This window comes from Triticum dicoccoides, chromosome 3A, assembly GCF_002162155.2.
Source record: "Triticum dicoccoides isolate Atlit2015 ecotype Zavitan chromosome 3A, WEW_v2.0, whole genome shotgun sequence".
Lineage (NCBI taxonomy): Eukaryota > Viridiplantae > Streptophyta > Magnoliopsida > Poales > Poaceae > Triticum > Triticum dicoccoides.
In genome coordinates this window covers 18,323,923-18,331,118 of record NC_041384.1, presented here as the reverse complement: position 1 = coordinate 18,331,118, position 7,196 = coordinate 18,323,923, and positions in this window count along the sequence as shown.

Here is a 7,196-nt window from a genome sequence, read left to right as displayed (position 1 = left end):
GAGACCATGATCTTGTTCCTTGACAATAACCAACTTTTTGACCAAACTTTTTTCCTATTTAGAGAGAAACATGGCCCACAACGATGAGGCCGGTGGTTCGGGCGGCAAGCAATTCTGGGAGCTGTCCCAGGATATGTCGTCATCATCATCGGACGACGAAAGTCTCCCGGCGGAGTGCGACTGGTGCCATGACAATCGAGGTCAGTGTGACATGCCTCACCTGGACGATGATCGGCGCTTCAGCATTAAGCTCGAGGAGACCTTCGAAGTTGAAACGGTACACAACGACGACAAGTGTTATTTTCATAACTAAGCATGACTTCAACTATTTCAACGTGTAATTTTCATCTTTTACAATTCGAGTATAGCTTATCCCATGCCATGCAAGACGCTATGTCTTGGAGAGGATGGATTTTGAAGACCATGAAATTTCTTAAACAAAGAAAATTCACCTAAGGACTCATCACGATGTGGACTTTGAAGTGAATCTATATAATTCTGAGAGCGTAACCCATTTTGGTTGCAAAAATTGGGAAGCATTTTGCAAGATGTATGGTTTTGATGAGGGTATGCTTATCACCATGGATCTTGGTAATCCTGACATCAACCAAGACAATATGGACATTTGCGTCCTTGTTGATACGCCTCCAGTTCTACCGCTATGTGAGTGTCTCAAACATAGTTATTAGCTAATTTATATTTTTTATTTCAAAATAGTTGACAGCTTATTTCCATTGACAGCTTATTTTAATTGTTCAAAGAATGTGCGGGAGATGGTAGACAAAACCCACTACACCGATGGCTCCGAATTAACAACTTACAAGGAGAAAAATCATCTGGTCGGATTTTGTACTGAAATTGAAAAATACATTATCCACAAACAAACTCCTCGACATTATGGTAAATACGTGTCACTAGTGCATGTGTTCAACTACGGTAACTACCATGGAGATACCCTGGTAACATTTTTACTATTACGACATCCGTGCATCTTTTGCATACTTCTAAAACTAGTACATCATTGCTAAGTATGAAGTTATTACTATGTTTTTCAACAGATAATCCCAGATAATTGTGTGCCTCATATGATGTATCTGAAAGGTAGTGTTAATGTTTTGAACATACAGCCAGGTCATCCTACGAATCTCAACTGTCCATACCAGATTTCTAAAAGAAGTGGAGACATGAAAATCAAAGGATGGAAAAATGTATGGACAGTCGTAAGGAGCTTCTTGGAAGCAAAAGGAAGCGAAGCGCAAGAATTGGAGACAGGATATAGTCCATTCTCCATAATGGAGAGTCAGGGTCTATATTGTTTTATGCTATTTTAGCTTAAATAGGGTATTTAGGTCCTTCCTAATACTGATGATCATGTGCTGATGAACAATTAAGTATGGTTGGTTCGAAGACTATCAAGATGATGATTGTATGACTTGTTATGAATAACGCGTAGAAGTTGTATGATGATGATTAGTAGGACTTGTTAGGATTAGTATTACTTCCGACAAACTCGATACTCGCGGTCTTGAGACTTGTAATGTTTTATCTTTGTTCGGTCTTTTGAATTCAGAGACTAATATGATGAATTGTATTCGGAGACTAATCTTCTATTGTATTCGATGAATCTGATGTTGCTGTCTATATTCTGTCTAATAATATATTTTATATTCTGTCTAATAATATATTTTATAACCTGCGCAAAAATCAGAAAAGGAAAAAAAACCAAATATTCATACTAATGGCGCATCACCACCAGGTGCGCCATTAGTATGCCAAAGGATACTAATGGCACATCAACATAGAATGCACCATTAGTATGACAAAGCCATTCTTACCTATGGCCCCCCGGGAGGCACACTAATGGCGCATGCTGTTACATACTAATGGCGCACTAGCTGGTGCGCCATCAGTATACCAGATACTAATGGCGCACCAGTGGTGCGCCATTAGTAAAAATTACTAGTGGCGTGCTACTAATGGCGCACCGGTGATGCGCCATTATTAGGCAAAACTGGTGCGTCATTAGTAGGCCTTTTCCTAGTAGTGTGTGTGCAAGCCTACAATGAAGCTGAGAAGCGCAAGGCTCTTGGGCATCCTAGCATCGACCCTAGAATGGCTGCAAAGAAGAAGAAGCCATCGACTGACAAATCTGCACCTTCAAGGCGGGAAGAACCTCGCATTGTCTTCCCAAGCAGCATGTCCAGCTCGAAGCCAAAGGTCAAGTCAACCGCTTCAGAACTGAAGAAGACAAGGGCTGCCGAGGCTGAAGCCAGAAAGAGGAAAAATCATGAAGCTTCTGATATCGCTCCCTCCAAGAAGAAGCGCAAAACCAAGAAAGATCGGGCTGCTCCCACAGAGCCCCTTGTTGTCGAGCCCATCTCGGTTGCTCATCCTGACTCTTCGCATCAAGAACGATGGATGGTAGTTCATGAGCCTGCTTCCACAGAGGCTCTGGAGGCTGAAGACATTCCAGTAGTTGACCCCACCGCTGTTGAAGACATTGGTCACCATGACGATGTTGATGATGATGTAGTTCTTCCTTAGATCGAGCACAACTTGGTATCATCGCCTGTTCTCACGAACAGCAAACTCATCATCATTGGTCGTTCTTTGACGCCGATTGCTCAGGGTGCATCATGGGCTGATCACCCACAACAACAAGACACCCCGAGTACTCCCCAACAACAAGTCACCCCACCAGTGCAAGAAGAAGAAGATGACTTTGAGGCCCAGCCAACTCCATCTCCACAGGCGTCGCCAGCGTTACGCAGGCTTCACAAAGGACCAAGGCCCCAAGTCCCTCTTTCGAGCGTTCCAGAAGGAGAAGTGCACCACCAATACATTGCACGTAAGGTGTTCCCAGAAGCCACTCCTACTGTGAATGTCTCCGAGTCTGAAGCTAAAGTTGCTGAAGACAATCCGGCTGCATCAGCCGAAGAAAAACAAGTAGAAGAACGTGTCCCTACTTCCCCCATCACTACAGAAGCTGTTCCTGAAGTGAACGTGTCGGTGCCCGACCCTCCAGCTCCTCAAGTGGAGGTTGAGAATCCTGAGGCTGCCACCACTAACACCACTGAAGCCAATGACCTGGTCATAGCTGAAGACAATGTGGAGCCTGCACCAAACACTGTGCCAGAAGCCAATGATGCACCTACAACAGATGTGCAGCCTGACGCCTCTGTTGATACCACTGCTCCTGTTCCGCCACCAAGGACACATACTATCGAGCAAGCATACAACTATGACCAGCTTATCACTGTCAAATGGCCTCTTCTTGTTCCTCCACCTACTTGCTGGTCCCCAATTTGACTATCACGTCGAGCGCAGGCCTCAGGTTCAGAAGCCAATGCCAAGGCTGCCTAGGTTTCCAGGCACTGCATCTGCACCCGGATCATTCAATATCAATGGCTTCAAAGCACACAACACCTTCTTTGATAGCGCCAAGAACCCCTACTCTAAGGCAAGAATATCTTCTGATCGGTTCTGGAGCTATCAGCAGCACAGTTATTACTCATGCATCTTATACAATCAAGGTCGTATTTTTCCACATATGCGTCTTGACACTGAAGCCATAACTGGTCTGCCCTGTTTCGAAGAAGCGCTGGATTGCTTCAGAGAGTCTGGCTTGTTGCAGTTCGTCACTGACAAGGAGCACTGGAACGAGAATTGCTGCTCCAATTCTATGCCACTCTTCATATTCATGGCTACAACAGGGATCCGAAGACTTGGGTCCTTGAGTGGATGACATGCAATGTTCATCATGAAGCCAAAGCCTTTGATTTCATTGAGCTCACTGGCCTGCCCACTCCAGGTGATCTTCATGAACCTAGTTGTCAGCTTCACGGTGCTGCTATGGAAAGCATTTTTCACAAGCCTGAACCCAACATGAGTCAGATGCTTAGCACAATATCCTAAGGAGTTCTTTGTTGAAGACCTTGAGTATCTGCCATGTACTATCTATCACATTATAAGGCGAACTCTCTGGCCCATCAGAGGACATTCTCCACATGCAAAGCTTGAAGGTGCAATGAAGACTTTGGTCTTCCATATTCTTCATGGCAAAAGCTTCAATGCACAAGACTTCTTCATCCGCCAACTTGCTGCATCAGGATCTGATCTCTTTGGCTTGAAGTTTTACGCTCCATGGATTATGCGTCTAATCAAACTACACTCAGCTATCACCTATCAGCCCTCTGCTCGCAATTATCTGATTTTTCTGCCTGACGTCGATATGTCAGTTGAAGCCATCTATCCAAAGACTTCAAGGAGCCCCTTAGTCTTCAAAATGCTGATAATCAAAGCTTCTCACAACATATTGAAGGAGTCCCAGCAGTCACTCGTGTTTATCCTCTAGCTGGTACTACCCGTGCATCTCATCGTGCCCTCACTGAAGCAACTGAAAGCACCATTGCACAACGGCCTAAGAAGCGATCTCGTGTTCTCAATGACCGAGAGCTTCTGGTTGCCCTTCATCAGAAACAGGATAAGCATCATGACTGGCTGAAGCGCCAAATGAAAAGCCTCTTGGTGGACGTAAACATGATTCGCAACCTTGCCACCAAGAATGCCTTTGTCGCCCATGAAACTTGTCGGCGTGCATGGAAAGGGCTGACGCTTATGTGTTCTGAAGATGATCTTCAAGATGATGGCTTCTCTGAATGCTTCAAGTTTGACTCAACACCTCCGAGAAGGAATGTGCTGCGGCGTACTCCGTCTCTTGAAGACTCTGAGTTCTCCTCCTCTGCTGCAATAGTGAATGCACATGTCATCGATAATGAAGACGATGCTACTTCACCACCTTCAGCACGAATCAACACTGCACCAAATTCATCTGCACCGCCAACCAACACCGACGACCCTGCTGCTTCACCAACTCCTCATGGGAACGAGTAGGTGCTCTATGTCTTCAATCCTTTTTGGTCCTTACTGACAAAAGGGGGAGAAGCATATGAGTTTGATAGTCTTCAAGCGGGTCCATATGGGCGGTGGTTTTATATTTTGCCTAGTGTTTACAACTCTCGCTTTTTGATATATTTGGTTCTTTGAGTTGTAACACTTAAACTCGATGATCGTCTGCTACTTATTTGCTATTCTGTGATGCGATGATAAATTCTGCATGTCCGATGATCACTTCCGCACTTAGCTCATTCTGCAGACTTCCATTTTTCATTATGCATGTCATTATCTTCACATACTTTTCATGCATGATGAATTGTCGACATAAGTTGAAGAGGATCTCCACAAGTACAACCTGCCATGTGCATTTGCATTCCAAAAGCAAATTACTTATATGCACATATTCAGGGGAGCCTTTGCCACTTATGAAGACAATACCTAAATCCTTTACATTTCACATAATTTTATCCCCGTTGAAAACTTCAACCAGTTTGTCATCAATCACCAAAAATGGGGAGATTGTAAGTGCATCTAGTGCCACCCCTAGTTGGTTTTGGCGTATTGATGACCAACCTGGTTGAGGGACTAATGTGTTTGTGAGAATTGCAGGATAACACAGGTAGTAGTCCCTCATTGATTCGGTTTATCTACCGGAGATGACCCCTAAAAATGTATGAAGACATTGAAGACAATGGTGGTATGTGAAGATATTCACATTGAAGACTATGACAAGAGAAGACATTGCGTGAAGACTATGGGGCGCGAAGACTTAGTTGTTTTGTTGTCTGCTTTTCTTCTTTGTTAAGTCATAGGAACCACCGTACTGTTAAGTGGGGTCCAAGTGAACAAAGTCAGAGTGACTGAAGTGATGCTCAACCAAAATCCTATGTCTTCGAGCGAAGATAATGAGAGCAAATCTTATCCAGAGCTGGATGAGTCAGCTTTGCTTGTAGCCCAAGTAAAGTTGCCACGCGTGTTTGAAATCTGACCGTTGGAACACGTGTCAGTTCCTTAGTGACCTAGGGTCATTTCGGACAAATCAGGTCGGGTTGCCTAGTGGCTATAAATAGCCCACCCCCTACAACCATAAACGGTTGGCTGCTCAGAGTTAGTGTATGGCTTTTGCCGTTTGAGAGCAACCCACCTCGAAGCCTTCGAGAGAGAATTCCTTGCGAGGATAAAGCCCTAACCACCCAGAGCTAAAGAGTGTTAGGCATCACTGAAGTCTTCCTGTGTGTGTGATCTAAAGACTTATTACACTTGAGGACTGTGAATCCTCCAGCCGGTTAGACGTCGCGTTCTGAGCATCCAAGAGTCATTATGGATCGCTGGTGAATGAAGTCTGTGAAGGTTTGGGAGTCTACCTTGAAGACTTACCAGAGTGATTGGGCAAGGACTGGGTGTCCTTAGCTCAAGGGGAATAAGGTGAGGACGCGGTCTTCTGAGTTGAATCTCAGCCTCCCTAACCAGACGTACAGTTGTCATAGCAACTGGAACTGGTCCAACAAATCATTGACTTCAACGAGTCACTGGTTTCGTCCTTCCCATTCCTTTACTTACTGTTGGCCCTGGTGAAGTCATTGTATGATTGCATTATCTTTTGTCTTCACTGAGTTACTGATTGTTCTGATTGGCTTCACACTATCTTCCTACCTGTTCTATACTGCCTAGCTGCTATTAGTAATTGTTCTTTCACTTCATTGAATAATTGACTATGGCTTGCTTAGCGTAGTCTACCTTTCGTTGCATGGTAATAGGTTTATTTCTATCGTTTGTCTTCGAAACTTCCATGTTTTGAAGACTTTCATAAAAATCGCCTATTCACCCCCCCTGTACTCGATCACTAGCACTTTCAGCCCTGGTAAATAGGCCACGCACGAGGACTCGGAGGACAGTAATTATCTTCCGCTCTCCGAGGATGAGGCGAGCCTCGGCAGCGAGGATTTCATCGTGCCTGAGAAACCTCTTGAGCAGGAGCGCTACAAGCGCCAGCTAATAGCCACTACAAGGAGCCTGAAAAAGAAGCAGCAGCAGCTTCAAGCTGAACAAGATCTGCTCAACGATAAATGGGCCGACGTCCTAGTAGCCGAAGAATACAGCCTCAAGCGCCCGACCAAAAGCTACCCGAAGCGCAAATTACTACCTCAGTTCGACGATGAGGCGCGGATGACCGACCACCACGTGGACGGGACAAAGCGGCAACTCAAGCCGAACACCAGCCCGCCTCGCCTCATCGCAAAGGCAGAGGTAAATCAGCTCACGGTCATACATATGACCTTCGACATGACCTGAACAATAAA